At 42.7% G+C, this 9,670-nt stretch overlaps 1 long non-coding RNA gene across 1 annotated transcript; it reads right to left on the reverse strand.

The window, feature by feature from the left end:
- Nucleotides 1–6,811: 6,811 nt before the first annotated feature.
- LOC123185762 (uncharacterized) lies at nt 6,812–8,415 on the reverse strand. The gene is made up of 3 exons (XR_006493490.1): nt 7,538–8,415; nt 7,297–7,428; nt 6,812–7,199 (listed from the first exon to the last, which is right to left on the reverse strand). It is a non-coding gene; the product is annotated as an uncharacterized lncRNA (long non-coding RNA).
- Between the last annotated feature and the right edge of the window lie 1,255 nt (nt 8,416–9,670).

The raw sequence follows: 9,670 nt of genomic DNA on the forward strand, positions 1-9,670 counted from the left end.
GTTGGATTGTACAGATCCAATTGAGCAGTCCCTAAAGCTGGAAGGACTTGAGAGAATTCAGTACACTATTATTAGGAGCCAACAATTCCGTTTCAGAACACCGTTGCTATAGATATATGATGCTGAAAATTCCGTTTCTTAAAATATCCTTCATCTTTAAACTCGACATATCTAGAAAATGAGAGCTTTGGCCTTCTTCTATTAACATGAAAGTAGCAGCTAGCAGCCATGTTGTAACTCCATATTTTAGACGCTTTCAATGAATACACAAGACATGCAAGGACCGCTCATAGTTTCGGTGGCAATGTGAGCAAAACAAGTCAGCAAGCACATAATGATTTCTAGGCTGAGAAGAGTGTAGATAGATGTGCATAACAAGTATTCCTATATACGACCCTTCACCACTTATTTGCTTCTAAAACAAACCATATACTAAAAGATGGAATATAGATCACGAAAATGTTGCGATAATTCTGATTTTTGCAGTTGATAGAACAATATTAGTAGAAGGTAAGTAGTATTGTTCTGGAAATTTAGTGAAACGGAAGCGTGATTAGCATATCAAAATACCGTATTAATCGACCCATTGTATCTGGAAGAATAGGGCGGCATGTCTCACGGGGTCATCCATGATCGTAGTGGATGTAAATCGCTTGGTGATCGGTGATGAGCTGGGGCAAGATGGATGCACCCGATGGACGTTTTGAGCACAGTACTTGACACAATAGCCTTGATCTTTGCGGCCCCTCTCCAAAGCTGCCTTTCTATCCTGAAATCTCCCGAAAAAACCAAACACTGAGACAGATGTTAGCCGGTGAGGTGAACTGACCACATGCTTCTGAAGTAAGCCTCTGCTTTTTATGTTTCGAGAGGTCAAATTTCAGGCTGGTTCTAGTGATACTTATCAGCCTAAAACTACTTAGTCACATATGGACATGAAGTCCAACTGATTGTCCGGTAGCTAAATAGTTCAAACTTTTTCACTACACGGTTTGTGACTAATAAGTCAGTCATATGTTAGTACTACACGGTGCTTAATGACATTTTAGTTTTTTTGCAAAAAAATAATTATTATAGCAATTGGAGTTCACTTGTTCGCTTTTTCACTAACTAATGAGAAACAAATAGGATCTGCTTTCTTGCTAAAAATTCTTTAAGCAAGGGATCAACATAACTTCCGTCAAATTCTATGAAATCATGTGATGCTAGATAACAATAACAGCATCAAACTCTACAAAATAAATGCCTCGGCATTTAAAAAAATCCATGATGAGCTCATTGATGAGAAGCAGACAAACACTATGCCAATAAATAATTACCACTACCTAAGCATCATTGAGCTACATACTATGACACTCTTGTTTATTCAGTAGAAGAGCAAGAAAAGTCTTCCTTTCAGCGTGATAATTGGAAATATTTGAGATGCAGAAGAGTAGGAAAAGAATTTACCAATGGACAAACAGTTTCAATATGAAAATACTTATGTGCATTATAAAGATTATTCAGTTTATGGAACTTTAAAAAGTAATAACATGGCAAAAGCTTGTATATTGTCTTCAGAGGATAAAACAACCATGCATGTTTGAAAAAAGTTCATAATCATGTTGTAAACCAGATACCTTTCTAGTTGCAATACCTCCTTCAGCATCCTCTTTCTTGTTGTAGGAAAAAATAATCTTGAATAATGATCCAAGAGCAAAGGCGTTGGGACTATCAGTGCCACCCATCAGCAGCATTGTCGACTTATATTTCTTCCTCATTGGACCATCACATACTATGTTCTTCTTAACTATCACCTACTCAAGGCAGTTGCAGAGCTTTGCATATAATTTCATATTATTTCAACATAAATAGCACAGCTTATCAAATAACCCAGTATAAAGAGATATGCATGAATTTCAGCACAACACAAAGATCTAAACTTCATGCTTTTACAAGGGTAGTAGTAGATGAACACTATACCACTACAATAACTGACAATAGTATCTGAATTGTGGAGCACGACCACAATGTTCAGAAAAGACGCATGACATTTACCTGAACATGGATAACCTGTTCATCAATCAAGAAGGCATGTCTCTTCAGAGAATAATATTCAGTTTCACTGGTTAAAACTGCTTCTTGATTTTAACTGCATTTCGCTCAAATTAGCCTAACCTCAAAACTGAGGACAGACCAGTCTACTGCTATTGTAGCAAGCAAAATGAAATTCATTGAAAGATAGAAGATAACATAGAGAGCAAGCATGACATGGTGGATAAAATGCGACAGATCAGTAGCTGGTACACCCTCTGTAAACTAATATAAGAGCATTTAGATCATTAATATAAAACTGGTTCAATGTGATACGAATTGCAACAGATGTCAACACCTATGAAGCTACAGACGGGCAACTCCCAGTTCATTGAAGTATACCACAACTGTATATATACTGCTAAGGACATACAGAGATCAGAACCAAGAATAGGAAGTGGTGGTAACCTGACTGTAGCTTTGACTGCGGCGGTTTCAAGACGGCCTAGGCGAGGCGGCGGAGAACCGGCAGGCATCGTGGGGAGTGTGGTCGCGAAGGGGCCAGCGGTGGGGCGTCGTGGTCGCTGTTCGGGGATGGCCTGAGTTGGGAGAGGCGTGTGTTTGTGGAGTGCGACTGGGGGTGGGCAGCAGCCGGCGTCACCGTGCGCGCCGCAAGGAAGCAAAACCCGGCGGCCACCTCGACCCTCCTCGCCGCCTTCCGTCTCTGCCTCCACCTCGACCGCGCGCACCCTAAGGAAGCAGAACCCGGCCTCCACCTCAACCCTATGCACCGCAAGGAAGCAGGACCCCGGCGGCCATCTCGTTACTCCCCTGCCTCCGCCTCGCCGCCTTCCGGGACACCGCACTCACCCTCCACCTCCTCGTGCACGGCGGAGGAGGCCAAGCTGAGCGGCGGTGGCGGAGGAGGGCGAAGATTTAGGGCGGCGGGCGGCAGCGAAGGCCGAGTGGAAGGCGGGCGGCGGACGGGGCGGATGACGGGGGAGGATCAGCGTCCGCTGGGAGGTGGAGCGGGCGAGGTCGTGGTGCGGGTGTGGTGCGGGCGTGGCGTGCGGAGCGGTTTTTGTTTTTCGAAGCAGCGGGTATGATTAGCGATCGATAGTGTGGGTGTGGCTTAATTCCGTGGCTTGCAGCGTTAAACACGAAATGATTAGGAGCCATTAGATCTTGTAGATGAATGGATCTGATTGTTTGGATCTGCCTCTGTCTTCCTTTTATAGGGGTAGTAGATTCTTTCATACATGTCACTCTTGATTCATCGCATATCCCGGTACACCGCCAGAGGCACTCACATAGAGTCATATTTTTGTTCTAAGTATCGAGTTTTAATTCTTGAGTTGTAAGTAAATAAAAGTGTGATGATCATCATTATTAAAGCATTGTCCCATGTGAGGAAAGGATGATGGAGACTATGATTCCCCCACAAGTCGGGATGAGACTCCGAACGAAAAAAAGAGGCCATAAAAAAAGAAAAGGCCCAAATAAAAAAATAAAAAAATGAGAGAAAAAGTGAGAAGGGGCAATGCTACTATCCTTTTATCACACTTGTGCTTCAAAGTAGCACCATGCTCTTCATGATAGAGAGTCTCCTATGTTGTCACTTTCATATACTAGTGGGAATCTTTCATTATAGAACTTGGCTTGTATATTCCAATGATGGGCTTCCTCAAAATGCTCTAGGTCTTTGTGAGCAAGCGAGTTGGATGCACACCCACTTAGTTTCTTTTTGAGCTTTCATACACTTATAGCTCTAGTGCATCCGTTGCATGGCAATCCCTACTCACTCGCATTGATATCTATTGATGGGCATCTCCATAGCCAGTTGATACGCCTAGTTGATGTGAGACTATCTTCTCCTTCTTTTTATCTTCTCCACAACCACCGTCTATTCCACCTATAGTGCTATGTCCATGGCTCATGCTCATATATTGCGTGAAGATTGAAAAAGTTTGAGAATATCAAAAGTATGAAACAATTGCTTGTCTTGTCATCGGGGTTGTACATGATTTAAATATTTTGTGTGATGAAGATAGAGCATAGCCAGACTATATGATTTTGTAGGGATAGCTTTCTTTGGCCATGTTATTTTGAGAAGACATCTTTACTTTGTTATTTTATGTCAATATTAAACTTTTGTCTTGAATCTTATGGATCTGAATATTCATGCCACAATAAAGAAGATTACATAGATAAATATGTTAGGTAGCATTCCACATCAAAAATTCTGTTTTTATCATTTACCTACTTGAGGACGAGCAGGAATTAAGCTTGGGGATGCTTGATACGTCTCCAACGTATCTATAATTTTTGATTGTTCCATGCTATTATATTATCAAGCTTGGATGTTTTATATGCATTTATATGCTATTTTATATGATTTTTGGGACTAACCTATTAACCTAGAGCCCAGTGCCAGTTTATGTTTTGTCCTTGTTTTTGAGTATCGCAGAAAAGGAAAATCAAACGGAGTCCAACTGACCTGAAATTTCACGGAGATCATTTTTGGACCAGAAGAAGCCCACGTAGTACTGGAGATGGTCCAGAAGAGTCCCGAGGCCACCACGAGGGTGGGGGCGCGCCCTACCCCCTGGGCACGCCCCCTACCTTGTGGCCAACTCGGAGACCCCCCTAACTTGTCCCTGATGCCAACACCTCTTATATATATAGAAACCTCTAGAAAATAACCTAGATCAGGAGTTTCGCCGCCGCAAGCCTCTGTAGCCACCGAAAACCAATCTAGACCCGTTCTGGCACCCTGTCGGAGGGGGGAATCCCTCTCCGGTGGCCATCTTCATCATCTCAGCACTCCCCATGACGAGGAGGGAGTATTTCACTCTCGGGGCTGAGGGTATGTACCTGTAGATATGTGTTTGATCTCTCTCTCTCTCTTGTGTTCTTGATTTGGCACGATCTTGATGTATCGCGAGCTTTGCTATTATAGTTGGATCTTATGGTGTTTCTCCCCCTCTACTCTCTTGTAATGGATTGAGTTTTCCCTTTGAAATTATCTTATCGGATTGAGTCTTTAAGGATTTGAGAACACTTGATGTATGTCTTGCATGTGCTTATATGTGGTGACAATGGGATATCACGTGATCCACTTGATGTATGTTCTGGCGATCAACTTGCGAGTTTCGTGACCTTGTGAACTTATGCATAGGGGTTGGCACACGTTTTCGTCTTGACTCTCCGGTAGAAACTTTGGGGCACTCTTTGAAGTTTTTTGTGTTGGTGGAATAGATGAATCTGAGATTGTGTGACGCATATCGTATAATCATACCCACGGATACTTCAGGTGACATAGGAGTATCTAGGTGACATTAGGGTTTTGGTTGATTTGTGTCTTAAGGTGTTATTCTAGTACGAACTCTTGAATAGATCGGTCAGAAAGAATAACTTTGAGGTGGTTTCATACCCTACCATAATCTCTTCGTTTGTTCTCCGCTATTAGTGACTTTGGAGTGATTCTTTGTTGCATGTTGAGGGATAGTTATATGATCCAGTTATGTTATTATTGTTGAGAGAACTTGCATTAGTGAAAGTATGAACCCTAGGCCTTGTTTCCTAGCATTGCAATACCGTTTACGCTCACTTTTACCACTTGCTACCTTCCTATTTTTATATTTTCAGATTACAAAAACCTATTTCTACCATCCATATTGCACTTGTATCACCATCTCTTCACCGAATTAGTGCACGTATACAATTTACCATTGTATTGGGTGTGTTGGGGACACAAGAGACTCTTTGTTATTTGGTTGCAGAGTTGTTTGAGAGAGACCATCTTCATCCTACGCCTTCCACGGATTGATAAACCTTAGGTCATCCACTTGAAAGAATTTTGCTACTGTCCTACAAACCTCTGCACTTGGAGGCCCAACAACGTCTACAAGAAGAAGGTTGTGTAGTAGACATCAGTATTATTCTTTTAGTACCAAAAAACCGAGTTTTCAAATAACTATTAAACTGCTATGCTTTTTAAAATTAAACTTCTTGGTTTAATTCTTTTGTATAGAGAAAACATTGAGTTTTTAATATGCATTGAACTACTCCATTTTTTAAAAGTTGAACTTCTTGGTTTTATTCTTTCGTATCGGAGAAAATCTAAGATTTTTATAAACATCAAACAACTTCATTTTTAAAGGACTTCTTTGTGTTATTCATTAGTAAAGGGAAAAGTGCTAGCTATGTAATAAACATCGACCCACTCACTTATTTAAATTTGAACCTCTAGATCTTTCAAAAGAAACAGGGGAAGATCCATGTTTACAAACTTTTTAAATTGCTCATTTTTTATTTGAGCTTCTTGGTTTTGGAATAACATTTTGAACTTCTATGTTATTTAAAATAGTATTTCACCATTTTTTTAGTAATATGTAGAAACACCATTTTTTATAAACTTTTTGAACTGCTCCATTTTTTATTTTTGAACTTCTTGGTTTATTCTGTAGTAACGAAAAAAATCACAGGTTTGTAATAAAAAGTGAACCGCCCTATTATTTAAATTTGAACTTCAAGGTATTTTTTAGAATGGTTAAACTTACAAAACAAAATTATGGTTTTTGTCCACTTTCTACTAACTTACTAGGTTATACTATCTTGTGAATTTTTTTTGTCTCGCGGTATTTTTTGTTGTCGGTGAAATGGCTGAGGCGGTCCTTTTTCTCATTGATGAATTTTTCGGTATGTGGTACATGTGAACTTAGGAATTTCTGAAACATGAACTTCACATGCTATTGAAATTCAAGAAAATTACACACAACAATACATACACCTCGTGTGCTACATGCACAACCCATCATCAAGTGTAGCACACCAATACATCATCAAGCTTGGTACCAACATGAATAAGTAGCATCACACTAATTTTATATTGTTTTTGTTCTGATCATTCAGAATGCTGAACATTCCAAGGGGATGGAGAATGATATATCGTACTCTAAGGACAATAAAGCGTACGACAAAAACTCTGCTCTGTTTCACGATTGACATAAACGACGGCAACACCAAGCAGTGCCGGACTCCAAGAGGGTTGTCGAGCAATGGGATGGCACTTGACCTCGACATGGACACCACGGCAGTCTATGGGCAACGTCGGCGTCGTTTTTGTGTAGCTCCTCCATGTTGCTCATCTTTTTGTTCTAGAGTATGGTGAAGTTTGATTTGTCCTGCAAATTTGTAGTAGCATAACAAGGCAAGCATCAACAACCATCATTGCTGAAATAAAATAGGTGAAAATTACAAAACATACAAAATCAAACGTACGAGGCCTAGATCCTTCTTAGTTGGCACGGGAGCGGTGGGATTCGGGGTCGCTGCGACTGCGAACCTCCGGTTGCCGCGTACTTGACGGCCTGAGGCGGCGGCCCCTAAGGTTCAGTTTGCTTTCATTAACGACTGAAGAATGCAGAACAAAAAACTCAGAGTTTAGAAACAAGAGATGGGATTGCCATACAATGCTTTCTACTTTGAGAAATAAATACAAACATCTTGCGGCCACACATACCACGTTTTTCAGCTACGAACGATGATTGGAGCAACGATGAAAGGAAAATGTAGGCTCACTCGTCACTCCCATAGCACCTCTGTATGTCCCCTGCCATTTATACTCTGCACAACAAGGAGGAGCAGCGTCAGAATGGCCTGCCTGCCACTCGGGAGGATGGAGCAGGTGGGGAGTTGGCTAGGTTGGGGCAGTAGAGGAGTTCGCAAGCTGCTCCATGGGGTTGCTCGAGCCGGCGCAAGGTGCAGCGTAGGATGACGCTAGCTAACTGAAGATGGGGCGTGGCAGAGGATGGCGCTAGCTAACTAAAGACGAGAGCAGCTGCTGCAGTTTACACGCACGCGAGGTAGCATGGAAAGTAGCGCAGGCTGGAGGGCCATGTCGGGTGCATACCGCGGAGGCGCGGGGCTGTGGCTACCATTGGTGGACTTGCGCACACGATCGAGTTGAACTACCGTGCAGCGCAAAGGCCAGCGGCACCCCCATGGTGAAGAGCGCGCTGGAGCAGAGTGTGGCCACGTTGTAGGAGAGCGGGTGGGAGAAGAAGACGGGCCATGCCGGAGGAGAGGTTGGGTGCGGCTAGCACGTAGGTGGACGGGGCGGAGGGCGACGATGGAGGTTGTTGGGGCAGGCGATGGCGGAGGTGGCCGAGGCGGCGGTGGAGAAGCTCGACCACAGCGGCGGGCGGCGGAGCGCGGCGCACGGGGAGGCGGTGGCACGCGGAGGAGCTGGGGTTTGGCGGTGCACCAGGGAAGAGGGCAGGTCCGGCGGCGCGCCGGTAGGAGGCGGGGACGAGGCGTGCCGGAAGGAGGCGGGAGTGCTCAGTGGTGGCGCGCCGGTAGTAGGCGGGGTAGGCAGCAGCCGCGATGGGATCAGGGGGAGGTTGGGGATCGGGGGTGGACGAGCGGTCGTGGGTGGGATTTATTTATATTTTTTGCAGCGGGTCCGGACGTTCGGGAGGGAGCAGTCGGGCACTTATAGGGCTCGCTGTGATCCAAATAACTATTCTAATGCTGAGATTAGAATAGTGGTGTCATATATGTGTGTTTTGTTCTGTATGCAATCCCATCACACAACACACGCCTTATTATCAGCAATCTTCTGTGTTATTATCGATCTTCGCACGCATTTCTGATTACAAACCTGTTTGCCGTGTAACTCACACACATCTTGTTATATTGAACCGTTTCTATTCTCTTGCCTCAACGCAAACAGATCATTCGAGTGAACCGCATGCCGTATATTGCACACATCTTAATCTGGCTGACCATTTCATTTGTTTCGCCTAATCACAAACAGTTCATCCGAGTGAACCATATGTTGTATATCGCACACACACCTTCATCTGGCTGCCCATTTCTTTTGTTCCTCCTCATCGCAAACAGATAATTGAACTAAAATGTATGCCCTGCATCGCACACACAACTAAAATCTGAACCGTGTTTGATGCATCGTCATCGTAAATGTTTTGCACCTTTTTTGAGATTTTTTACACCACCGTTTACAATTATTGCATGGTACACAGTTTCGTCGAAGGGTCTCTGATCGTAGTGTCGCATTAGCAGCATTCTGCAGTAGTGTGAGGACAACTAATTTGCATCGAGTAGTATAAAACATAAAAAGATATATTCTATAAACATAACCAAGTAGTTCATATCAGCAAGTGTAAGAATAAGTGTTATAGGAGATGGTGTATCTTCTCATAACACAATGAGATAACAGACAATTGGAAACGATGTTCTGGAAACATCAACATCAACGGTACCTTATAGATGATCATTATTGATAACTCTACTTTCTCTTTCCAAGTTTTGAGGCAAAGCTAATTAGTAGAGGATAATACTTGACAGGCTTCATCATCCTAATGATAAATATGAAAACTCTATAAATAATATCAGAATTAGCTCATGAACTTAGGCACTATGCATGCTCCACCTCCGTTGTTGGTGTTATTATCGTTAGCTGAACCTGGCAAAGTCCCAAACATACCAGCTGAAGACAACGAATCACCTTACCAAGGTAGATAACATTTGAAACCTATCTCTGTGACTAAAGTTAAAATCATGATAGCTCGCGAAAGTCTAACTACAAAATCAGTAAAAATGAACGTTACCACAAAAATGATGTGTAATTCCA

This window comes from Triticum aestivum, chromosome 2A, assembly GCF_018294505.1.
Source record: "Triticum aestivum cultivar Chinese Spring chromosome 2A, IWGSC CS RefSeq v2.1, whole genome shotgun sequence".
NCBI classification, from domain to species: Eukaryota; Viridiplantae; Streptophyta; class Magnoliopsida; order Poales; family Poaceae; genus Triticum; species Triticum aestivum.